The sequence below is a fragment of the Microcaecilia unicolor genome, chromosome 1 (genome assembly GCF_901765095.1).
Source record: "Microcaecilia unicolor chromosome 1, aMicUni1.1, whole genome shotgun sequence".
Taxonomy (NCBI): domain Eukaryota; kingdom Metazoa; phylum Chordata; class Amphibia; order Gymnophiona; family Siphonopidae; genus Microcaecilia; species Microcaecilia unicolor.
Genome location: NC_044031.1, coordinates 398,028,625 through 398,056,356, shown reverse-complemented (window position 1 = coordinate 398,056,356; position 27,732 = coordinate 398,028,625).

The window sequence follows — 27,732 nt, the reverse complement described above, 5'->3', positions numbered from 1 at the left end:
TTATAAAGAATAAAATTACAGAACACTTAAATACACATGGATTAATGGGACAGAGTCAGCATGGATTTGGCCAAGGGAAGTCTTGCCTCACCAATTTGCTTAATTTCTTTTAAGGTGTGAATAAACATGTGGATAAGGGTGATGTAGTGTATCTAGATTTTCGGAAAGCTTTTGACAAAAGTTCCTCTTGAGAGATTGAGAAGTCATGGGATAGGAAGCAATGTCCTTTTGTGGCCATTTTTCTCAATGGAGGAGGGTGAATAATTGAGTACTGCAGGGATCTATACTGGGACCGGTGCTCTATCTGTTTTCCATGTCCAAAGATATAAAATGATTTAAGCTACTAGAATTTTCTTGGGTGTTTCAATGTGCCAAAATCTGGAGAGACATTTCAGCTATATTTTATAATGCTCATTTTAATTTGGATTTTAGAACAAAGTGTAAAAGTTTGATTATTTTCAAAAATATGTATTTTGTTGATTAATATTAGTTGAACATAATTTTATTATACTTCCTGTGTATAGTAGACCTAGGGTTCTGCTCCAGCATCTTTGTTTCTTGTAAGCTGCTTAGAACTGTGAGGCATGTAAGTTTCTGTGTTATGGAAATTGGAATGACGAGTGAGGTGCTTATATTTGCATATGTCACAAAACTATTCAAAGCTGTTAAAACACATGCAGATTGTGAAAAATTACAGGAAGACCTTTAGCAAAGTGGAAGACTTGGCATTCAAATGGCAGATGAAACTTAATGTGGAAAAATACAAAGTAATGCACATTGGGAAGAATAATCTGAGTCACAGTTATCTGATGTTAGGATCCACCTTGGGGGTCAGCACCCAAGAAAAAGATCTAAACAGGATGCTAGAAATTATTAGGAAAAGGATGGAAAATAAGACCAAGAATATTATATTGCCTTTGTATTGCTCCATGGTGCGACCTCACCTTGAGTATTGCATTCAGTTCAGGTTGCAGTATCTCAAAAAAGATGTAGCGGAATTAGAAAAGATTCAAAGAAGAGCAACCAAAATGATAAAGGGGATGGAACTCCTCTCGTAAGAGAAAAGGCTAAAGAGGTTACACTCTTCAGCTTGGAAAAGAGACAGTTGAGTGGAGATATAATTGAGGTCTACAAAATCATGAGTGGTATAGAGCGAGTAGAAATTAATCAATTTTTTCACTCTTTAAAAAAAGTACAAAGACTAGGGAATACTCAATGAAATTACATGAAAATACTTCTAAAACTAATAGGAAGAAATATTTTTTCACTCAATGAATAGTTAAGCTCAGGAACTCATTGCCAGAGGTTGTGCTAACATTGATGAGATTGTCTGGGTTTTTAAAAGGTTTGGACAAGCTCCTGGAGGAAAAGTTCATAGTCTGCTACTGAGATAGACATGGGGAAGCCACTGCTTGCCCTGGGATTGGTAGTATGGAATGTTGCTACTATTTGGATTTCTGTAGGTACTTGTGACCTGGATCATCCACTGTTGGAAATAGGGTACTCGGCTAGATGGACCATTGCTCTGAACCAGTATGGCTATTCTTATGTTCTTTTGGTCACAGGATGGTGCTGTCCAACATCCCTTTCCCCCTCCCCCTTCCTTTTCATGTCATCTCATAGGTTTAGGTTTGGCTGCAGCACATTCTAGTGGATATGGGGGTTGTGGTCACATTGTATTGAGGGTAGCTGCATACTCATGCCTTAATCCAGGACAGACCTGTTATAGGGTGCTATGTCTGTGGTACTTAAGTCAGGCCCTATGGCGCTCCCTCATGTGCTGGATTAGGGCAGGGTCTTCTCTGTATATGCACCTGTACTGGTGCCAGAGTGACTCAAGTTCCAGGTGGATCCCGAAGTGTTTGCAAAACAGAAGTTGGTGAAGACAGGGTTCAGGTGATGTGCCTTCTTGGTGTTACATACAGAAATTGTTTTGGAAATATTGTGCAATGCTCCTCACATAGCCTGTGACAGATGACTACAGCCAGATTTTTTTTTTTTTTTTTTTTTTTGGGGGGGGGGGGGGGTATGTTGGGGAGTAGGTATGCAGTACACAGGCACAGGTGCTGTGTGAGCAGAGGTGGCCATGGGGAGAGAGGATGGCATGGTGGCCTTTCTCTGGAGCATGTGCACTGTTGCTTGGAGGCGTGCCTTTGGGTCGCTCAATGTACTTTAGTGAGCTGTTGGCAATGATCCCATCAGTATGTAGGTATGGGGTAGGATGCTGGTGCTGGTGATGGTGGGAGGGGGAGGGGGTTCAGATATATACAGCCCCTCATTTCAGCATTGAATGGTTAGTTGAGGGGGCCCCATAATTACTTGTCATTGAATAGTCTGGACATTCTGATTTCACCAATGTTTTGCTATTCTTTCTTATTAAAAATCAATGACATGTATTGCAACAAGAAAGGGACCTCATTTTATGTGACCCCACCTATGTATGGTGCTTGCATATGGGTGATGCTGTGATCCTGAGGGGCCCTGCTTCATACTCACTTTTTCAGGCTGCCTCTAATCGATCTCCATGCTCTCATGGAGACGTTATGGGGTGGCAGGTGGTGGTGGCATTTGAAAACTTCTCTCCTGTGCCTGAGGCACAAGAGGACCAGGAGCTCTGTTTCTGGCAGAGAAAAATTAAATTCCCTGCACAGAGACGTGACCAGGCACACTGAAGGATGTTCCTCCATGTGCAGGAGATATATATGCATGCTTGCCACGTGGAAGGAATGTGCTGCCTTTCAGGGCCACCGAGAGACTGGGCTGGACCCGGGGTAAGGCCACCACCGCCACCCCCCCCGAGGTCGTCACTGCCCCCTCCGTCTACCACAGGGCCGGGCCCCCCTGAATTCAAATCATAACGCCTCACCTCAACCTCGCTCCGTGTGAATGACGCGCAGCAGCAGCAGTCTGCAGATTGCCTCCCTTTGGGCCTTCCGTCCCTGTGTCCCGCCCTCGCGCAAGTTACATCAGACGAGGGCGGGACACAGGGAGGGAAGGCCTGAAGGGAGGCGATTTGCAGACTGCTGCTGCTGCGCTTCTTTCACACGGAGCAAGGTTGAGGTGAGGCGCTATGATTTGAATTCAGGGGGGCCCGGCCCGGTGGAGGACAGAGGGAGCGGGTGGAGGGGACTGCAGCGCCAGGCCCCCCTTGGAGGCCCGGGCCCGGGGAATTTTGTCCCCCCTGCCCCTCCTCTCGCTTGTCCTGCTGCCTTTAACAAAAGAACATAAGCATAGCTATATTGGGTCAGACCAACGGTCCATCTAGTCCAGTATACTGTTTCCAACAGTGGCCAATCCAGGTCACAAGTACCTGGTAGAAACCCAATTAATAGTACCATTCGATGCTATCAATCCCAGGGCAAGCAGTGGCTTCCACCATGTCCATCTCAATAACAGACTATGGATCTTTCCTCCAGGAACTTGTCCAAACCTTTTTTTGAACCGCAGATGTCTTGACATGGGGACCAGTATCGCTGTTACATGTTTTGCATAGTGTATTCCCGATTGATGGAGGCATTTATCTCAAAATGTTTATGACGTTTGCAGGGCATCCTCTTTCTAGACATTTTTCTTGTGTATTTTCCAATATCGGAACACATTTGTTTATTTCTTCCATTATGGACTCACATTTTTCAATGTTTTCCTGTAAACATTTATTTCAACATTTGGACATCATATTGAAAATGCCCCTTTATATAATCAGATATTTGAACAGATATTTTAAACAGATTCCAGACTTCAGACCCTGCCCCCAGCACAGCCCATGCAGACATGACATAGCAGACCTTCAATCCAAGGCATCCTGGAAGAGAAAAGTCTTTAATCCTTCTTTAAATTTAGTGTGTGTATTTTCTAGACAAAGACCACAAAGACCACAATCTTAAACATGCCCCCATGCCCTCTCTGCTGTTTAAAGACATCTGAGAAAAACAAATATTTTGTTACTCATCTGCTTAATTTGCTTCCCTTGTAGTAGCATAGCCAGACTGGTTATTTTTGGGTGGGCCCATAGTTATTTTGGGTGGACCTTCAACCCCCCCCTTTTTCTCTTTTATCTCTCTCTTCTGACCTGGACCCGGTATTTAGCCCTGCCTGTGACGCAACCCCCCCCCCCCCTTCCTCAGTGTACCTTACCACGTTCACACATCTACAGGCAGCAATGGTCTCTGCAGGCTTCCCTCTGCCGTGTCCTGCCACAGGAAACAAGAACTGACGTCAGCGAGGGCATGATGCAGCAGAGGGAAGCCTGAAGAAATCAGCGCTGCCAGTAGATGTACATTGCTGCTGATCTCACAAACATGGTGCGGTAGGGAGGGAGGGAGGGAGTTGCCAGACTGCTGACTAATCCAGGGGAGGAAAAGAGGAAACAAGGGGAGCTATCCCAGAAGTGTATTGGGGGGGGGGGGGGGGGGGGAAGGGACCAGACAGGGTGGGCCTGAGCTAAGAATGGCCCAACTAGGCCCACCCGTAGTATTTCTTTCTAAAGTGGCTATACATAGTAATAAATACATGGGTTTTCTAACAGCTTTACAGGTATTTTATAAAAAAAGGTCCTGAATTCAGTGAGTGTCTTGCAAAATACACTTCAAATTGTGAATGCACAGACGTGGTTGTCCCTTTTCCTTCCTAGCTGACCTATGCAAAATCCAGCTTTAAGTAAAGAGCAGTCTTTCAACAAACACACCTCAAGCCTTTTTATTAAATGTTTCTTTGCAGGTCCTGCGAGGGAGGAGTTCTAGCCTCTGGACTGTGTTGATGAAGTGCCAGAGTCTGCATACTTTGGATATGAAGAGTAAACAGCTATATTTTGGAGAAGTGCTAATGGCATGTGCAGAGTTGCTGGGCTTATTCTACAGCTCAAAGCATTCAGTTTTAGTAACAGTTTGTTTGCTTGTCTTTTCTTTGGTGTGCTAAAGCAAACTTTCACACGAAAGATAGCAAAGGGGAAAAGAAAACACTCTCATTCCTGCCAGCCAGGAACACCCTGTGCTTTGAAACAATGAGGGGGCATATTTCAAAGTATAGTAGCCTAAACATATTTCCCTTAAAAATAGGGAAAAAAAATCTTTCTCAAATCACTTTAATCATTATAGTCCATTCCACTAGTCCATATATAATAACTTTATATTAGGCAATGCAGAGTAAAAGCAGATCTATTCAGTGTTAATACAGCACAGAAAACTAGTCATCAACTAGTCATCAACTCTGGAACGAGGGGGCATAGGATGAAGGTGAAAGAGGATAGACTCAGGAATAACCTTGAGAAAATACTTCTTCATGGAAAGGGTGGTGAATTAGTGGAACTGTCTCCCGGTGGAAGGGGTGGTGACGAAAACAGTATCTGAATTCAAGAGAGCTTGGGACAAGTACATAGGATCTCTGAGGGAGTGATAGGGAGATTAGATGGTATGGATGGGCAGAATGAATAGGCCATATGGTCTTTATCTACTTACATTTTTCTCTGTTTCTATTAAACTAGATATAAATCCAAACAACTGGATAAAAGAACTGGTCCCCCAGGAGTGCATGGTTCGGTGTGGAGTATTTTTAAAACAGGATGTTCAGTGTGGAGTATCCTATTGAAACAGGATCTTCAGGGAATCCCGATATGAGAGGTTGAAAGAAAGCCAGGAGTGTTTAATGGGAGAACAGAGTAATGGATGCAAATTATCCCCATCAACTTCAAAACAACTTGTAGATGTAAGGCAAAAACACAGTTTGAAGTGTCTATATATAAATGCTATAAGATGGAATAGTTGGAGTATATAGCATTAAATGGAGAAGTAGATATAATAGGCATCTCACGAAAAACAGCAGCCCTTTTACTTAGCTGAAAGGCGATTTCGCATTGCACTAGCACAGCGCTGAAAGCGAGTCTAGTTCTCTGTTTTTCGAGCTGTTTCCTGTATTGTTTTCATGAAAATTTCCTTAATTACTACTACTACTACTTAACATTTCTAGAGCGCTACTAGGGTTATGCAGCGCTGTACAAAATACACAAAGAAGGACGGTCCCTGCTCAAAGGAGCTTACAATCTAAAGAATGAAATGTCAAGTTGGGGCAGTCAAAATTTCCTGGGTAGAGGTGTAGAGGTTAGGTTCCGAAGGCGACATTGAAGAGGTGGGCTTTAAGCAGGGATTTGAAGATGGGCAGGGAGGGGGCCTGGTGTATGGGCTCTGGGAGTTTGTTCCACGTGTGGGTTGAGGCGAGGCAGAAAGGGCGGAGCCTGGAGTTGGCGGTGGTGGAGAAGGGTACTGAAAGGAGGGATTTGTCTTGAGAGCGGAGGTTACGGGTAGGAACGTAAGGGGAGATGAGGGTTGAGAGGTAAGGAGAGGCTGCAGATCGAGTACATTTGTAGGTTAGTAGCAGAAGCTTGAATTGAATGCGGTACCTGATCGGAAGCCAATGAAGTGAATTGAGGAGAGGGGTGATATGAGTGTATCAGTTCAGGCGGTAGATAAGACATGCAGCAGAGTTCTGAACGGATTAAAGGGGGAATAGGTGGCTAAGTGGGAGACCAGTGAGGAGTAGGTTGCAGTAGTCAAGGCGAGAGGTAACGAGAGAGTGGATGAGAGTTCGGGTGGTGTGCTCAGAGAGGAAAGGGCGGATTTTGCTAATGTTATAGAGGAAGAAGCGACAGGTCTTGGCTATTTGCTGGATATGCGCAGAGAAGGAGAGGGAGGAGTAGAAGATGACACCGAGGTTGCAGGCAGATGAGACGGGGACGATGAGGGTGTTATCAACCGAAATAGAGAGAGGAGGTAGAGGAGAAATGGGTTTGGGTGGGAAGACAAGAAGTTCGGTCTTGGCCATGTTCAGTTTCAGGTGGCAGTTGGACATCCAGGCAGCAATGTCGGATAAGCAGGCTGTTACTTTGGCCTGGGTTTCCGCAGTGATGTCAGGTGTGCAGAGATAAAGCTGGGTGTCGTCAGCATAAAGATGATACTGGAAGCCATGAGACGAGATCAGGGAGCCCAGGGAAGAGGTGTAGATAGAGAAAAGAAGGGGTCCAAGGACAGAACCCTGAGGGACTCCAACAGAGAGCGGGATAGGGGTGGAGGAAGAACCATGAGAGTGTACTCTGAAGGTACGATGGGAGAGATAAGAGGAGAACCAGGAGAGGACAGAGCCCTGGAACCCAAAAGAGGACAGAGTGTCAAGAAATAAGTCGTGATTGACAGTGTCAAAAGCGGCGGATAGGTAGAGGAGAATGAGGATGGAGTAATGACCTTTGGATTTGGCGAGGAACAGGTCATTACAGACTTTGGATAGTGCCGTTTCTGTCGAGTGAAGTGGGCGAAAGCCAGATTGAAGCGGATCGAGGATGGTATGAGAGGCGAGAAAATCAATGCAACAGCTGTGAACGGCACGTTCAAGTATTTTGGAGAGGAAGGGTAGGAGGGAGATGGGGCGGTATTTGGAGGGACAGGTAGGATCAAGCGAAGGTTTTTTGAGGAGAGGTGTGACTACAGCATGCTTGAAGGTGTCAGGGACAGTTGCGGTGGAGAGAGAGAGGTTGAGGATATGACAGATGGGGGGGTGATAGTAGGAGAGATGGTGATAAGTAAGTTGATGGGGATGGGGTCTGAGGAACAGGTGGTGCATTTCGAGGAGGAGAGAAGATGGGCGGTTTCCTCTTTGGTGATATCAGGAAAAGAGGAGAAGGAGGCCTGGGTTGATTGGTTGAGGGAGTGAGTGATAGGACGAAGAGGAGGAGAAGGTTTAGTGGTGAATTTGAGGTTGATCTTCTGGACCTTGTCGCGGAAGTAGTCGGCCAGTGATTGAGGAAAGAGTGAGGGGTGGGGGGTGGGTGGGAGCGGAGGGCACTTTGAGGAGGGAGTTGAGGGTGGCGAACAGACGACGAGGGTTAGAGCTGAGGGAATTAGTCAAATGAGTGTAGTAGTCCTGTTTGGCGAGGAATAGGGAGGACTGGAAGGAGGATAGCATGAATTTGTAGTGAATGAAGTCAGTATGGGTGCGGGATTTCCTCCATAGTCGTTCAGCCGATCGGGAGCAGGAGCGAAGGTAACGGGTGCAAGGGTTAAGCCAGGGCTGGGGATTAGTGCGCCTTGTGGGACGGGAAACAGATGGTGCAAGGGTGTCAAGGGCGGAGGAGAGAGTGGCATTGTAATTGGAAACAGCCTTGTCAACAGACTTGGAGGACGTGATGGACTGGAGGAGATCAGAGATAGTAGCGGATAAGGTGGGGGGGGGGGGGTCAACAGCCTGGAGATTCCTGGAGGTAGTGGTTAGTGTTGGGCGGGACTGAGGGGGAGGGTGATGAAGTGTGAATGTGATCAGGTGATGATCAGAAATGGGAAGAGCAGAGACGGAGAGATTAGAGGGCGAGCAGGTAGAAGAGAGGACGAGATCAAGACAGTGACCAGATTTGTGAGTAGGGGTGGTGGAGCTCAGTTGGAGGTTGAAGGAGGAGGTTAGATTAGAGGGCGAGCAGGTAGATGTTTAAATAAAATTGAAACCAGTATATTCTTCAGTTTAAAAAAACAATCCAAAAAATGTATTCCAGCTTAAGAGGCAGGTGATTATTCCAGAAGTTGTGCTGCAGATCTGAAATAACTTGAAGCTATAAGAGATCTCATAGCCGATTTACTCTATCGATGATGCCTCAACGCTGTGAGTGTGTTATGATGTAGTTTGGGCATTTTATGTTTTCTAACATTGATGCTCATCTGATACACGTCTCTTTTTTCTATCATACAAATTGTGTTAGAAGTGTTGGTTTTCTCCCTTTTTTCGTTTGACTATTTGGGTTTCTGCCAGGTACTTGTTACCTGGAGTAGCCACTGTTGGAAGCAGGATACTGGGCTAGATGGACCATTGGTATGACCCAGTATGGCTGTACTATATCATAACTATTTATTTTATTTATTATGATTTATCCATTGCCTTTTTCAAGCGTGTGTTGCACAGCGGACCACACAACAGGAGATGGCACTTGTAGCCTAATAATGAGGTCATATTGTAGACAGACAGCAGTAAAGTTGACAAATGGTAAAGCAGTACACAAAAGTTGACATTGAACATTGATGTGAGTTATGCTGAAACTGCAGAAAAATATAGGCCAATATTCAGCAGTGGTGGCAAGCCATTTAATAAAAAAAAAACAAAGCCATTGTTCTTTCAAGTTTTACCCCTAAGTGTGCTCTTTAAGGGCCCCTTTTACCAAGTTGTGGCAAAAGGGGGCTGGCGCTGGTGTCAGCCTGTATTTTATACTTGTGCCGAGGCCCCCTTTTACCGCAGCTGCTAAAAAAGGAAGTCTCGCTCTCCTACAGGAAATGGCCAGGCAGCAAGTAAGGCACTTGCTGTGCAGCCATTTTGGGGGGGAGCCCTTACCTTCACCCATTGAGGTGGCGGTAAGGGCTCCCGCGTTAATCCTGAAGCAACTGGGCAGTGTGTGGTACTGCCCGATTACCACTGGGTACACTCTAGCACTAGAAATGACGGCACGCTATGGGGTGGGAAGTACCGCCAGGCTGCTATGGTAGCCTGATGATACCTTCTGTATAGGGAACAATAAGCCCGAATTGGGTTTACTGCCACTTACATGGTGATCACTTGGAGCTTTCTTTTCACCAAAACAGGTTTGCAACTTGTACATGATGTATACCTGTGAGGGGTTCAATGTGGCTAACATTAATTATTCATAATAGGGCATTACAATTAATAAACAGTTTTAGTAGAAGTATAATTAGAATTGTGCGATGAATATCACTATTTGTAGATAGCATGAGTAAGGTAACGAGTATGCCAATGAGTTAATAGTTAGTAGCGTTTGTGAGAAATTTATAAGTAAAAATGTTTTTAATAGCATACGAAATTTATGGTAATTGGTAACATATCTTAGTGGTTTTGATAAATGAAACCTGCATTGTGAATTGATTTGTAGTGGATTTTCTTGAATGTCTGTCATATTCTACGTCTCTACTCTTCTCTAAGATGTAATATACTGTATATATTTATTTTATTTGTTGCATTTGTACCCCACCTTATCCCACCTCTTTGAAGGCTCTAAGTGGCTTACAATACATCATGCTTTCTTACATTAAAATATTTTTGGCACACAGAATATTTCAAAACACAGAAATAAATTCTAGGTGCGATAATTTGTAGGTTAAACCATATTAAGGAGGGAAGCTATCAACGTGGGCTACCTTCAGTAATGTCACTCACAAATATATTGAATAAAAGTCATGCACACTGTCAGGTGATAAAGGAAGAAGGATAGGGGACAGTGTGAGCCCTCAGCAACCTTGGGGATCAGTGGCCAAGAGGTTTAAAGACTGCATTAAGAGCCTGTGATTATACCTGGAGCAAGGTATGTGTGGAAGGGGGGCCAGCAGCATTGGGAGGAACAGTGGGACTCAAGCTTGGTACCCCTGGCTTCTTAGTGCACTACCCTAGCCATTATGCTACCCTTCCACCTCAGGCCAAAGGTGCAGCAAGATTGAGTGGAACAGTGGAACTCAAACCCGGTACGCGTGTGTTCTCAGACCACTGCCTATCCATTATGTCACTGAGGAAATTTTTACCTTTATTTTCTTAAGGACCCTTTTACTAAAACGTAGTGCGCACTAATGGTATTAGCACATGCTAAATGCTAAGATGCCCAAAGGTATAAAATGGGTGACTTAGCATTTATCCCCGGATTCTATACAGCATGCCTAGAGATGTGCACCAAAATCTAAGCATATTCTGTAGCAAATAACTTAATTGGCTTAACAAGCCAATCAGCATTGTTAACAGCACTTAACAAGCAATAATGAGCAATCATTGGCAATAATTAGAATTTACGCACACAACTCTCTTTGGGGCCCTTTTACTAAGCTTTGGCAAAAAGTGGCCTGCAGCAGTGTAAGCATGTCTTTTGGGCGCACTCTAGGCTATTTTTGACTGTATCCTGGAAAAAGGGCCTTTTTTAAGGGGCTGTAAAGTGGGCGTGCAGCAAAGTGAAAAGCAGCGCGCGTCATTTTTGGCCCGAGACCATACCGCCACCCATTGACTTAGTGGTAAGGTCTCATGTGCTACCCAGGCGGTAAGCATGCAGCGTGCACCCACTGCCATTTTACTGCCAGGTAAGCACCATGCGGTAGAAAATAGAAAAATACCATGTGTTTTTGGCGCACGCCAAATTCAGAATTACCACCTAAGCGTTTATTGTACTTCGGTATTATGTACTAGACTTCTACAAATCTAAATTTTGCAACCGCCTTTTTAGCAATATGTAAGCCACATTGAACCTGCCATATGGTGGGAAAATGTGGGATACAAATGCAATAAATAAATAAATCCATAGAGCCATACTAACAGCTGTGTGAGTGGTGAGCCATAAAAACATGGAAGGGCACACACATTCCTCCCAGCCTGTCTCCTCTCATTGGCCCTGGCAAAATGGGCAAGATGGAGGAACACTAGTGCACAAGTCACACAGGTGCAATTCTAGCTTGGTATGGTTCTGCCAACCCACTGGTAGATTGAAAAGATGCCAGTAATGCCATCCTGGTGATGTCTCTTATGCCTGAATCCTTTTCCTGTGCAAACAGTCTGTATAATACTCCTACCTGCATTGGAATTCTCTTAGATTTTTTCCATGGAAACCCTCTGTAAGAGTGTTTGTTGCAAACGTGGCAAAGCATGCTAAAAGAGCAAATGACAGTACACCTGTAATATTAACCTTGTGATTGTGTAACAAATTGTAAGATAGTTGATACCACTTTACTTGTCAAATGCATGTTGTTTAGTACAAGGTATTCCAGCAATGGTGCAGATGAGTAATACTTTATTTGATTGCATGCATCACTGTTAATCTCGAGGCGAGTTACAAAACAACATTTAAATAATAAAGCAATGTACATAATTTAAAAACTAATTACATATTTTAGAAACATTGACTATATTCCCAAACTATCCTGATAATAAGACAGCATATAGTTCTCTTGACCCCAAATATTTTTGAACAAAAGAACACAGTCCTTAAATGTTTTTTGAAGGAAGGTAACATTGAATAGACAAGAGGAATATCATTTCAGAACTTAAGGCTCATATAACCAAAAAAAAGTAGACTGAGAGGGGCATAATCGAATGGCGCTGGCCATCTATATGGCCGGCGCCGCAAAGGATGGTCCCCAACCGTATTAACGAAAAAGATGGCCAGCCATCTTTCATTTCGATAATACAGTTGGGGCCGGCCAAATGTCAGAGATGGCCAGGTTTGAGATGGCCAGCATCCTTTTTCGCCAATAATGGAAACCGAGGCCGGCCATGTCAAACTTGGCCAAATCCAAGGCATATGGTTGTGGGAGGAGCCAGAATTTGTAGTGCACTGGTCCCCCTCACATGCCAGGACATCAACCGGGCACCCTAGGGGGGCACTGCAGTGGACTTCAAAAATTGCTCCCAGGTGCATACCTCCCTTACCTTGTATGCTGAACCCCCCAATTCCGCCCCAAAACCCACTCCCCACAACTCTACACCATTACTATAGCCCTTATGGGTGAAGGGGGGCACCTACATGTGGGTTCAGTGGGTTTGGGGGGGGGGGGTTGGAGGGCTCCCATTTACCACCACAAGTGTAACAGGTAGGGAGGGGTGGGCCTGGGTCCGCCTGCCTGAAGTGCACTGCACCCACAAAAAACTGCTCCAGGGACCTGCATACTGCTGTCATGGAGCTTGGTATGACATTTCAGGCTGGCTTAGAGGCTGGCAAATAAGTTTATTTTTTGGGTGGGAGGTGGTTGGTGACCACTGGGGGAGTAAGGGGAGGTCATCCCCGATTCCCTCCAGTGGTCATCAGGTCAATTGGGGCACTTTTTTGAGACTTGGTCCTAAAAATAAATGGACCAAGTGAAGCCGGCGAAATGCTCCTCAGAGCAGGCCTTCTTTTTTTCCATTATCGGCTGAAGCCGGCCATGTCTTAACAACGCCCCTGTCCCGCCTCCGTCCCGCCTTCCATACCTTGCGGAAATGCCCACTTTAACTTTGGTCGGCTCTGCGACGGAAAGCAGTTGGAGCCGGCCAAAATCGGCTTTTGATTATACCAATTTGGCCGGGTTCAGGAGATGGCCGGCCATCTCCCGATTTGTGTTGGAAGATGGCCGGCGATCTCCTTCGAAAATAAGCAGGATAGATACCAGTTTAATCCTGCATGGCATTTGTAACAAACTTGACTGAGATGAGCGTGATGCCCTACATGATCCAAAAGCAGCAACATTTAAAAAAAAAGATTGGACTCTCTTGATATAGAGCACACAAAAAAAATCTAAGTATAAAATTTAAAGTGCAGTCGACAGTCAATAGGCAACCAATGCTAATCTTTCAAACTAAAATTAGTGCGCATTAATCGCTAGAGTCGCCCATATGTTCCTATCAGTGACTTAGTGTTTAGCATGAGCTAAAAACTCTAATGTACCCTTAGCGCTGCTCAGTAAACAGGGCTATGTATGCCTCTCAACAGAGTGCAGCAAAAGACCATGGTTTGCCTTTCAATTTCAGAGCACGTGACTTCATTGTTCAATGATGTTCTTTTAAAATTATGGCACTTGCCAGGGGTCTTCATGCACCAGAACCTTGAATTAATAATTACTTTCCGGTCTTGTCGTATTGTTGGCCAGGATCCATCGTTTTGTCACGTAAATGTAATCCCTCTTCCCCCCCACTCCCCGCCTTGATTTCTTTCCTTCTCTTCACCTCCTTTTAAGCTAACATCAGCACTCATTCTACCAATGCTTCTCTCTCTGGGGAGATGCAGGTCAGTTATGGCAGGAAACACGGGAAGCTCATAATGTAAAAGTGAAATGTGTAAAGAGGTCTCTTCTTCGCTTTGGCCTACATTTGACGTCCTGCGGACGTGATGGCTGCGTGACTTTCTTCATGCATTAAGATGATTTTTTTTTAGTGTTAACTTGACACCCTCCTTTGAAATGGCCGCCTGCTGCTGCCAAAAAATCTATGATATATTCCCTGTGCCATCCTGAAAAACAAATTGAAATGTAGCACCTTCGATGAACTGTGGGAGTAAACAATTCAGCGTGTGTCCTTGTTCATAAACAGTTTCATTATTGCAAAAGGGCATCTGAAATGCAGCATGATAGGGCATGACCTGAAAAACTATAGACATCTAGCATACCATGGGGTGTTTTAGAAAGTACAATAACTTCCTAGAATTCATGGGGGCAGCACAGCCGGAGCCATGCAAATCCTGTTTTCATTGCTTGTTTCCTGCATGTGAATATAATCAGTCTAGCTCCTACTGTAACCATGGCACTCGTAAACAGCATTGAAGTCCTTGATAAGGAACCACTGCTGTCAAAAATTTTCAAGGTTTTCTCGTAATGGCAACAATAAGAACTCAGGGGCTTGATTGCAGGTTTGGAATGTTTTGTCCTAGCAAGAACAAAAATTTCCCAGAAGAATGGGGGGAACGGGCAGAATAAGGATCACAAGGAATCTCTTTGTAAACCTGCAAATTCTAAGAAAATAAGGGGAGATGGGGAGCACATAGAAAAACAAAAATGTCCCCTTTTTGCCGGTTAAGGTTGATGGCAGGTCTAGCATTGAAGTGCTGCTTTTCAGTACCAGCTCTTGACTCCTTCTGCTGTGTGTTGGCACTGCAGCCCAGCTGGTGGAATACAGGGTAGAATCGCAGTATGCTCTTTAAACACTTATCCTGCTAATCTCTTAGGTTATGCTTGAGCAAACTGGATATCCAATATAAATCTAACCTTTCACAGGTTCCCACAAACAAAACAGGGCATGGTGAGGAGAATTTTCAGAACAATTAACCTGGGTAAATAGTGATTTACTTAGGTCATTAACTTCTGAGAACTGACCTCCTCAGAGCAGCTGAATGTTAAAGATATTGAAAGCCATAGAATGTCACTTTGTTCAGGAAACCTGGAAAATAGCGCAAATGATTATACATTATTCAATGTGTGCCTGCTAACACCTTTCTTGGTTCCTTTCTTTCTATATAGGTTCATGCTTTAATAAAATGTTTCATCACAGGTTTTGTTAAAATTAACTCTCTATTACTGTGTGTTGCCTTTAAAAAACAATGCAAAAAAAAGCACACATCAACCTCCAGAAACAGGACAACGAAAAGAACTTTATTGACAAGACCCGGTGGTGTTTTGACTGACAGCGGCGTAGGACTATAGGTACTTCTTATCTTCCCGACTTGAAGTGGGACAGAGTTTACTACACTTTTAAAATGTTTTCCCAAACAGAAGCGGGATTATTGTGCACCATGTAGCGGAACTCATAGAAGACTTCCTTTTATCATTTAAGAATTCTGAATTTTAAGTGACTCCTAATGCAGGCACGTGGTTGCCGAAACACGGCCCATATCGGGTCTTGTCAATAAAGTGCTTTTCATTGTCCTGTTTCTGGAGGTCGACGTGTGCTTTTTTTGCATTGACTTTTTGGTGTACTTTTTTAACCTCTTTTCTGATTGCCTCTAAAAAACAAACACACAAACAGGTAGATACCTCTATGTAAAGTCAACAGGAACAAAGCAAAAGTAGAGGATGCCACATAACACGACCAGCCAAGGGAATAAGATAAAAGTCCTTTAATAAAAGCAGCAGAGGTCAGACCTGACATGGCCCGTGTTGCAGCCATAGGAGCCGACTCTGTGGGTGCTATGGGTGCTTGAGCACCCCCAATATTGAGAAAATTCCTTGTATGTGTCCAAGACTATTATCAAAAACAAAATTACAGAGCACATCCAAGGATATGGATTACTGAGACCAAGTCAGCACGGCTTTTGTGTGGGGAAATCTTGCCTGACCAATTTACTTCAATTCTTTGAAGGAGCAAACAAACATGTGGACAAAGAGGAGCCGGTTGATATTGTGTATCTGGATTTTCAAAAGGCGTTTGACAAGGTACCTCATGAAAGGCTACAGAGGAAATTGGAAGGTCATGGGATAGGAGGAAATGTCCTATTGTGGATTAAAAACTGGTTGAAGGATAGGAAACAGAGAGTGGGGTTAAATGGGCAGTATTCACAATGGAGAAGGGTAATTAGTAGGGTTCCTCAGGGGTCTGTGCTAGGACTGCTGCTTTTTAATATATTTATAAATGATTTAGAGATGGGAGTAACTAACAAGGTAATTAAATTTGCTGATGACACAAAGTTATTCAAAGTCGTTAACTCGCGACAGGATTGTGAAAAATTACAGAAGGACCTTACGAGACTGGGAGACTGGGTGGCTAAATGGCAGATGACATTTAATGTGAGCAAGTGCAAGGTGATGCATGTGGGAAAAAAGAACCCGAATTATAGCTACGTCATGCAAGGTTCCACGTTAGGAGTTATGGACCAAGAAAGGGATCTGGGTGTCGTCGTCGATAATACACTGAAACCTTCTGCTCAGTGTGCTGCTGCGGCTAGGAAAGCGAAAAGAATGTTGGGTATTATTAGGAAAGGTATGGAAAACAGGTGTGAGGATGTTATAATGCCGTTGTATCGCTCCATGGTGCGACCGCACCTTGAGTATTGAGTTCAGTTCTGGTCGCCGCATTTCAAGAAAGATATAGTAGAATTGGAAAAGGTGCAGGGAAGGGCGACTAAAATGATAGCCGGGAAGGGACGACTGCCCTATGAAGAAAGACTAAGGAGGCTAGGGCTTTTCAGCTTGGAGAAGAGACGGCTGAGGGGAGACATGATAGAGGTATATAAAATAATGAGTGGAGTGGAACAGGTGGATGTGAAGTGTCTGTTCATGCTTTCCAAAAATACTAGGACTAGGGGGCATGCGATGAAACTACAGTGTAGTAAATTTAAAACAAATCGGAGAAAATTTTTCTTCACCCAACGCATAATTAAACTCGGAATTCGTTGCCGGAGAACGTGGTGAAGGCGGTTAGCTTAGCAGAGTTTAAAAAAGGGTTAGACGGTTTCCTAAAGAACAAGTCCATAAACCACTACTAAATAGACTTGGGAAAAATCCACAACTCCAGAAATAACATGTATAGAATGTTTGTACGTTTGGGAAGCTCGCCAGGTGCCCTTGGCCTGGATTGGCTGCTGTCATGGACAGGATGCTGGGCTCGATGGACCCTTGGTCTTTTCCCAGTGTGGCATTACTTATGTACTTATGTAAGGTAGGGTTATTTCCACTAGGCTTAGCACCCCCAATATTTCTGAAAAGTTGGCTCCTATGGTTGCAGCAGATAGCCACCTGCCTTAGGGGGTCACAATCAAACTTCTACAACAAAGTAAAAGCAAGGTGTGCCTGGTGTAAAGTGACAACACAACTATTAAATCCTGGTTGTAGTGTCAGATGAACGTAGTAGCACAGGACAAGCAACTATAAGTACACTATGGAAAAAGCTATCCATTGAAACATGGACTGTGTCAGGCCCAACCTCTGGTGCTTTTATTAAATGACTTTTATCTTTTATCTGGTCATGTTTTGTGCCATCCTGTACTTTTGCTTTGTTCCTGTTGCCTTTAAAAAACAGGCACAACGCAAGCACCTATTAGGCTCATTTTCGACACAAATCGGGAGATGGACGTCCTTCTCCCAGGGTTGCCCAAAATCGGCATAATCGAAAGCCAATTTTGGGCGCCCTCAACTGCTTTCCATCACAGGGATGACCAAAGTTCACAGGGGCGAGTCGGAAACGTAGCAAAGGTGGGCCTGGGGCGTGCTTAACACATGGGCGTCCTCAGCCGATAATAGAAAAAAGAAGGGCGTCCCTGACGAACACTTGGCTGACTTTACTTGGTCCCTTTATTTTACGACCAAGCCACAAAAATGTGCCCTAAATGACCATATGACCACCGGAGGGAATAGGGATGACCTCCCCCTACTCCCCAGTGATCACTAACTCACTCCCACCCTAAAAAAAATTATATTTTGTGCCAGCCTCTATGCCAGCCTCAAATATCATACCCAGCTCTATGACAGCAGTATGCAGGACCCTGGAGCAGTTTTAGTGCGTACTGCAGTGCACTTCAGGCAGGCAGACCCAGGCCCATCCCCCCCACCTGTTAAACTTGTGGTGGTAAATGTAAGCCCTCCAAAACCCACCACAAACCCACTGTACCCACATCTAGGTGCCCCCCTTCAGCCCTAAGGGCTATGGTAGTGGTGTACAGTTGTGGGGAGTGGGTTTTGGGTGGCTCCGCACACAAGGTAAAGGAGCTATGTACCTGGGAGCAATTTATGAAGTCCACTGCAGTGCCCCCTAGGGTGCCCAGTTGGTGTCCTGGCATGTGAGGGGGACCAGTGCACTACGAATGCTGGCTCCTCCCATGACTAAAGGGCTTGGATTTGGTCGTTTCTGAGATGGGTGTCCTCGGTTTCCATTATCGCCGAAAATCATCTCTAAGGTCGACCTAAATGTGGAGATTTGGGCGTCCTCGACCATATTATCGAAACGAAAGATGGCTGCCGATCTTGTTTCGATAATACGGGGTTCCCCGCCCCTTCGCGGGGACGTCCTGCAAGGACGCCTTCAGGAAAACTTGGGCACCCCATTCGATTATGCCCATCTATGTGTCTCAACTACAAACAAGCATTTTCTGCAACAAAAGCACGTTTAACATGTGGGAAATGGCTCTTATACTATGAGGGCATACATGCATATAAAGTAGGAACTTTGAAACACTTCCCTGGTTTCTATAAAGGTCATCTAAACTTGGGTGCCCAAAATTAGGCATGGATCCCTGATCTGCACACAAAATAATTAATGAGCCCCAATGATTTAATTACTGGAGTCAAAGAGCATTTAATTGGCCCTAATTATGATTTGCGCATAGATCTGCCTGCACGCTATTCTGTAACAATGGGCGGCTATATTGGATTCCGCACAACTCCAAAAAGGGCGTGGTCATAGGAGGGGCTTGGGCAGGTCAAGGGCATTTATTAAAGATGCAGGCAGTGTTACAGAGTAGCGGAGATTCACAATAACTTATGCGCCAGGATTTGCAGCAAGTTTCAGCTGGCATAATTCCTCATACCTAAAGTTGAGCATGTAATTTGGTGCTCAACGCTATTCCTTAAAGAGTGCTCATCCCGGAGCGCCCTTTATAGAATACCATTGCGTGCTGATTTTTATCAGCGCCTAGTTATCGATGCTGTTTATAGAATTTCTCCCACTGTGCCCACTTTTATGTGATCTACATATGTGCATTGCGGGGAACGTAGTTTGGACAGAGCCGGGCAGAGTTGCAATTTACTTTATAGACAGAGTACACACATTCATTTCCATCTTTAGGACAAGTGTAAATTTGTCTTCTACTTCGGGTCATACTGCTGTAATAGACCTGAGTATAACATCTGAAGCTCTCATAGATGCTGGTAAGTATTGTTTTAAATCACTTTTTTTGGGGGGTAGGAGGGGGTCAGTGACCACTGGGGGAGTAAGGGGAGGTCATCCCTGATTCCCACCAGTGTAGGGTTACCATATGGCTCCAGAAAAAGGAGCCAGTCTGGGTTTTACTTCCATTGCTTTCAATGGATATTCCAGTGGACATCTGGTCAGGTAGGGCACCTTTTTGTGTCGTATTCGTTATAAAAACAGGTCTAGCTCAAAACGTCTTAGTTTTAGTCCTGAATAGTTTTGTTTTGTTTCATTATGGCTGAAAAACTTCAAGTCTTAGGAACAGACTCAAATCCTGCCCTTAACATGCCCTAACACGCCCCCTTGAGATTTGGACGCACTGTACATGAACAGTATAGAAAAACCTCTGAAAAATAGGTTTTGAAAATACTGATTTGGATGTTTTTGTGAGAAAAACGTCCAAATGCTGCTTTATGCCAATTTATAGATGTTTTTCTCTTTTAAAAATAAGCAGGATAGGCACCTATCCAGCTCGTTTTTGAAAGAGATTGCCGGCGATCTTCCGACACAAATCGGGAGATCGCCGGCAATCTCCTTATCCCGGCCAAATTGGTATTATCGAAAGCCGATTTTGGCCGGCCCCAACTGCTTTTTCGTCGCGGCGCCGGCCAACCTTCAAGGGGGCGTGCTGGTAGGGTAGCGAAGGTGGGATGGGGGTGGGGCGGGGGCGTGGTTACGAGATGGCCGGCTTCGCCTTATAATGGAAAAAAATGGCCGTCTCGAACGAGCATTTCGCCGGCTGGACTTGATCCATTTATTTTAAGTAGTCTTCACTACTGGGGTATAATTGTCCCTTCAGGGTTTTTATTTATTGCCCAAATATAAATTAACAAAACCCTTATACTATATTTCTACTGTGTGTCACATACTGTGCAACTTTCTCAATAGCACTACCTCTCCAAACACTACTCTTTTTATGTCATTTTCTCTTGCATTCAAATAGTGCTCAGTGACTGGAAAAACATTTCTAGACTGGCTGGCAGTCTTACATTGTGCTTTCCTTTTAGTACATCATTGCACTCCACCTCCTGCCTATCCTGTGTAGTATCTTACTTCAAATAAGATGGTAATACTTTCTTTTATATGTTATTCACATATTCACAGGTTCATAAAAACCTCTTATCTTAATACTTGACAGGTTGTTCCAACTCTCTAGAAATGATCCCAGTCACTTTAAATTGTGCAGTGAAATAAATAAAAAAATGGAGTTCGCTAAACCAATTCCCAGTTGTCATTCACTGTTGGTTCCCTACATGCGAGCATGTTTCACCGTAGCGTCTTCAGGGGAACACCATTCTATAACATAAACCAAATGTGGTGTAACTAAAAAATAATTTCTCTATGAATGCAACCTTACTTTCTTATTAAACATTTACTCATTACTAACTCACTAAAAGATCACTTGAAAAATTTTTGTTATATATATCACATAATGGCTACCTTCAGGCAGGAACAGCTTACACTTACATTTATTTTAAGACCAAGTCTCAAAAAAGTGCCCCAATTAACCAGATGACCACCGGAGGGAAGCGGGGATCACCTCCCCTTACTCCCCCAGTGGTCACCAATCCCCTCCCAGCCAAAAAATTTAAAAATTTTTTGTGCCAGCCTGTATGCCAGCCTGAAATGTCATACCCAGCTCCTTGACAGCAGTATGCAGGTCCCTGGAGCAGTATTTAGTGGGTGCAGTGCACTTTAAGCAGGTGGACCCAGGCCCATCCCCCTCTACCTGTTACAGTTGTGGTGATAAATATTGAGCCTTCCAAAACCCCCCAAAACCCACTGTACCCACATCTAGGTGCCCCCCTTCACCCCTTAGGGCTATGGTAATGGTGTAGAGTTGTGGCAAGTGGGTTTTGGGGGGGAATTGGGGGCTCAGCACACAAGGTAAGGGAGCCATACTCCTGGCACCTAAGTGTCCCCTAGGGTGCCTGGTTAGTGTCCTGGCATGTCAGGGGGACCAGTGCACTAGAAATGCTGGCTTCTTCCACGGTCAAATGCCTTGCATTTCGCCAGGTTTGAGATGGCCGGGCCCGGTTTCCATTATGGCTGAAAAACAAAACCGGCCATCTCATGTAAACCCGACGATCTTGCTCTAAACCCGGCGATCGATTTAGCCAGCCCCAACCGTATTTCGAAAATACGGTTTGCTCTGCCCCTTTGCAGAGCCGGCCCTGAAGATGGCCGGCCATCGATTTGGCTGGCGCCATTCGATTATGCCCCTCCATGTTGACTTTATAAAATGATCACATTATTATAAGGTATAAAGAACCACTGACAAAGCTACTATTAAAATAATATGAACATATTTTCAAAAAATGAATTTTAAATTTAGTTGAAAAGAGCTCAGTTCACAAATCAGTCATTATAAAAGTGACTGGCTGAGTAGAGAACCATCATCACACTCTGGGCGTTCTCAAAGATAGGGGTCCTGCAACAGCAGAATTCTCGAGCAACAGAGAGTCTTACAAAAGTGAACTCCAACACTACTCTATTAATTATGTAGATGCCAGCAGCTAATGTTACTTATAATCAGTGGTATGAACTAATGCTACAGCATTGTGCTAAATGAATGATACTGACACATCTATATAGCTGTTAACAATTATCATAATATGTCCACTGGTTGTATTAAGCCCTCTTACACAAATGAACAAGAATATCACAGCTGATCCGCTTTAAATGAGTACTTATCTGCGGGCTCTCACAGTGCTGTGATAGACACCAATGACTGTGAGGTTGGATCTGTAGTCAGTCCAGGAAGTGCTCCCCCAAGTAGATAACAAAGAAGTAAAAAGAAAACTTTCGACAACGATGAAAAGAGGCAAAAAGTCCCATCTTGTTAGCTGTTAGCGTCTACATACTGCCACCCATTCACTTAGCGGTAATGTCTCACGTGTTAATCGGGTGGTAATCATCAACGCACGTACAATGCTGATTACTGCCCAGTTAACGCCGTGCACCAGAAAATAAAATATATTTTCCAGCACTTGTACTGGATGCGCATAAAAAATGAAATTACTGTCCGGGCCATGCGGTAGCCAGGCGGTAGTTCTGAATTGGCATGTTTCGGACTCACGTAGGTGCGTACATGGCTTAGTAAAATGGCCCCTAAGTTTGTACCTGAGACAATGAAGGGTTAAGTGACTTGCCCAAAGTCACAAGGAGCAGCAGTGGGATTTGAACTGGGCACCTCTACCTTGTAGTTTACAGGTGGGCGTACGCCTGGGAGGAGTTTGAGCAGAGCATGGGTAGGGCACACAATTTTTACCACTCACAACTAATTCTGCTGCAGTATTTTGGACTACCTGTAGCCTACAAATCTGCTTTTCCGGAACACCCATAAAAACCACATTGCAATAGTGAAGTGTAGAGAGAAGTAAAGATTGTACAATTCATTTAAACTGGTACTCCTCAAAATACCTTTTTAGTCCCCACAACAACTTCAGTTTAAAAAGCATTTCTGGACAACAGCAATAATATATAGATCCATAGATAATCTAGAGTCAAGGATAACTTCTAACAGCTTAATATCTGATTTCAAGAAAACTTCCACCCCTGCAAATATTGGATTAGTTTGGGGAATTACTGTTGAGAATTACCCACCCATAAAACATTTGTTTTAGCAGGGTTGATCTTAAGGTGGTTCACAGACATCCAGATATAAATAGAAAAGAAAATATCATTCATTCTAGTATATACTGTAGAAAGGTCCAAAGGCAAAGGAAACAGGAGGACAATATAGTCCGTATAAGAAAAATACTGTACTTTCAAAGATTGAAGCAACTTCTCAAACCACTAAGATAAATATTGAATAAAATGGGAGAATGTGGGGATCCTTGTGGGACACCCTGTATCAGGTTCCAATCCTTAGATTGATGACCCTGCCAATTTATCTGAACTTTATTTTTTAAGAAGCCAGAGAACCAGGTTCACACTTTTGCTGACAGACCAAGATTCACCAGTTTATCCAATAAACAATCATGATGAACTAAATCTAATGCAGCAGATAAATCCAATTGAAGAAAGAATACTTGGGTTCCCTTATTTAACAGTAATCGCATCTCTGACAACAGAGCTGCCAGAACGGTTTCAGTACTAAATCGTGGCCTGAAACCGGACTACATTGGATGTATTAGATTATGGGCCTCCAAATAGTCCTGCGATTGGTCTGCAACAATAGCTTCTACAATTTTTGTCAAAGTTGGCAGATTGCCACCAGGCAATAATTGCAACTGTCCTGATTATCCAAAGAAGGATTCGTTAACAAAGGGGATAAAACAATCTTCCCCATTTGTTTCGTAAAAGCCCCATTTATGTAAGGAGATAAATAAAAGCAAGAGAAAAAGGAAACCGATATGGTTCTCCAAGCAAGTGGCTGAGAAAATAAAGGCTAAAGAGTTGGCATTCATACAGAAAAACTCAAGAAGAGGAACACAGAGAGGAATACCGGATGAAACTGAAAGGAGCCAAGAGAGAGATATGTCTGGCGAAAGCGCAAGCGGAAGAACAAATGGCTAGAAATGTAAGGAGGGGCGACAAAAATTTCTTCAGGTATATTATTGAAAGGAGGAAGACTAAAAAGGGAATTGTGAGACTGAAAGATGCTATGAACCTCTATGTGGATAATGATAAAGAAAAAGAAAATTTAGTAAACAAATACTTTTGTTCTGTTTTCACTGAAGAAAATCCTGGAGAAGGACCACGATTGACTAGCAATAGTACATATGAGAATGGAGCAGATATAGCACCATTCACAGAAGCGAGTGTGTATGAACAACTTGAAAGTCTAAAGGTGGACAAAGTCATGGGACCTGACGGGATCCACCCCAGAATATTGAGGGAGCTCAGAGAGGTTCTGGCGAGTCCTCTTAAAGATTTGTTTAATAAATCCTTGGAGACGGGAGAGGTTCCGTGGGATTGGAGAAGAGCGGATGTGTTCCCTCTTCACAAAAGTGGTGATAGGGAAGAAGCTGGAAACTACAGGCCGGTAAGCCTCACTTTGGTTATTGGAAAAGTAATGGAAGCGATGCTGAAGGAAAGGAGAGTGAATTTCCTGGAAGCCAATAAGTTGCAAGATCCTAAAATTTAAAGGTGCTATCTTATCTATAACATCAGTCACTTTCTCTTGCCACATAAGCAGCATTAGATCAATCCCCAGATCTTTTACAGCTGGCAGAAGTGATTGAACCTCCTCCCATAATAAAGTTGGATCTCTCTTACTCCTAGTCTGGATCTTTTCCACTCTAGTAATCTTCTTTTTAAATGACGTAAAAGATGGGTAGGAAACTCTTGCAATTTATGATCTGACCTGAGCAAATCCTCTGAATGCAGGAGTCAACCAAAATACTTCCATTCATCCCAGTTGTAGAGAAACTACCATCCTAATGATGCCCCACTGAGTGTGTACTTCCTGAGTTTACCAATCCAAAATTTAATCTCTATGGAAACTTTGTAACAGATGTTACTCTATAATCCTCATTACATTCCAATGGGAGATTAAAATCTCCAGCTACTACACACGATTTAAAAACAGCAAATCTTAGAATAAAAGCAAATATATCTTCTTCTATGGCATTCCAGTTTCCTGGAGGCCTATAGAACACAAACAGACCAACAGGTTCCTCTGTTTCATTGAATTTTATCTTCAGACACATCCCCTCTAAACCCCTCTAAACCACACTGCATTATTTATTCAACCAGATCAACTGATAAGACTTATTAAAAACCACTGAAACCCTTCCCCCTTTTCTTCATTGGTCTAACAACTGAATGGATTGCATAATCTATTGGACAGATCATTTGCTGAATCATGCTATCTCTGTCTGAAAACCAGGTCTCAGTAATTATCATAACCCCCCAAAATGTATCCACTAACAAATACCAAACAATATCATATTTGTTCAGGATGGATCTGGATTTCACATAACAGACTGGAACTGGAACATCTTGTTCAGCGGTCACCAAATCCTGTGACCTCTGTAAACAAGATAGATGCCTAGACCTCTGAGATGCTCTAATGTTCTTCTTATTACCTATTTCTACAGGGATGGGTTGGGACACTTTTAAACAATCAATAATTACTTCTGAGTTTATCCTCTTTTAATTTCATTTTATGTCCTCTCATTCTAGACTTCCCTTTCAGTTGAAAGAGACTCACCTCCTGTATATTTATGCCATACAGATATTTAAATGTCTCTATCATATCTTCTCTTTCTTGGCTTTCTTCCAAACTATGCATATTGAGGTTTATGAGTCTGTCCCCATACACATTATGATGGAGACCAAGGACCATGTTCGTAGCTGTCCTCTGTTTATACATTTATGAAGGTGCCATCTCCAGAATTGTACATAGTACTCTAAATGGGGCCTCACCAGAGACTTATACAGAGGCATTATCATCTCCTTTTTCCTTCCTCCTTTTCCTCTTCCTATGCATATTGGCAATGGTATGGCTATCATCCATCACTTGGGTATGCAGCACAGCCCACCTGTACCCTCCTGCTGATGCCTGCCCAATACTACAGCCTGCTTCTGCTTCATCCACTTGCCATCCGCGTGCCATTTAAGAAAGGCAAGTATGTGTAATATTATGACTATTCCAGATATCACTGGTGAATTGTATACAATGGGCTAGATTCTGTACATAGCACCCAAAGTTAGGCACCAAAAGGTTGCACACAATAGAACACTACCTCCTATCCCATGACTCTCCAATTTCCTCAGGAGTCTTCCATGAGGTACTTTGTCAAACGCCTTCTGAAAATTGTGTATCTGGATTTTCAGAAGGCGTTTGACAAAGTACCTCATGAAAGACTCCAGAGGAAATTGGAGAGTCATGGGATAGGAGGTAGTGTTCTATTGTGGATTAAAAACTGGTTAAAAGATAGAAAACAGAGAGAGTAGGGTAAAATGGTCAGTATTCTCAATGGAGAAGGGTAGTTAGTGGGGTTCCCCAGGGGTCTGTGCTGGGACCGCTGCTTTTTAATATATTTATAAATGACCTAGAGATGGGAGTAACTAGTGAGGTAATTAAATTTGCTGATGACACAAAGTTATTCAAAGTCGTTAAATCGCAGGAGGATTGTGAAAAATTTGCAAGAGGACCTTACGAGACTGGCAGACTGGACGTCTAAATGGCAGATAACGTTTAATGTGAGCAACTGCAAAGTGATACACATGGGAAAGAGGAACCTGAATTATAGCTACGTCATGCAAGGTTCTATGTTAGGAGTCACGGACCATGAAAGGGATCTAGGTGTCGTCGTTGATGATATGTTGAAACCTTCTGCTCAGTGTGCTGCTGTGGCTAAGAAAGCAAATAGAATTTTAGGTATTATTAGGAAAGGAATGGAAAACAAAAGTGAGAATGTTATAACGCCTTTGTATCGCACCATGGTGCGACCACACCTCAAATATTGTGTTCAATTCTGGTCGCCGTATCTCAAAAAGGTATAGTGGAATTAGAAAAGGTGCAGAGCAGGGCGACGAAAATGATAAAGGGGATGGGACGACTTCCCTATGAGGAAAGGCTAAAGAGGCTATGGCTCTTCAGCTTGGAGAAAAGGCAGGGGAGATATGATAGAGGTCTATAAAATAATGAGTGGAGTGGAACGGGTAGAAGTGAAGCATCTGTTTACGCTTTCCAAAAATACTACGACTAGGGGGCATGCGATGAAGCTACAATGTAGTGAATTTAAAATGAATCAGAGAAACTTTTTCTTCACTCAACCTGTAGTTGGACTCTGGAATTCATTGCCAGAGAATGTGGTAAAGGTGGTTAGCTTAGCGGAGTTTAAAAAAAGGTTTGAATGGCTTCCTCAAGAAAAAGTCCATAGACCTTATTAAATGGACTTGGGGAAAATCTACTATTTCTGGGATAAGCAGTATAGAATGTTTTGTACTTTTTGGGGATCTTGACAGGTATTTGTGACCTGGATTGGCCACTGTTGGAAACAGGAAGCTGGGCTTGATGGACCTTTGGTCTTTCCTAGTATGGCAATACTTAGGTGCTTATGTAAGCTAGTATTCTGTAAAGGGCACTCTTCATGGTGCATCCTTTATAAAATACTAGCTTAGGGTGCATTTTGCACCTAACTTTGGGCATGAGAACTTATGCCTATCCAAGGCTGGTGCCCAACTGATGGCAGTTAGGCACACAAATCCAGATATTCTATATCATCACGCCTAAATTCTGGCCATGCCCCTGCTATGGCCACTCCCCCTTTGGAGTTGCGCACTTCGAAATTTAGGCATGCATGTTATAAAATAGGGCAGATCCATGTGTAATTGCTGCCAATTACCCAGTGTACCTGAAAGTAACTCACCTTGAGCTACTATTGAAAAAGGTGTGAGCAAAAT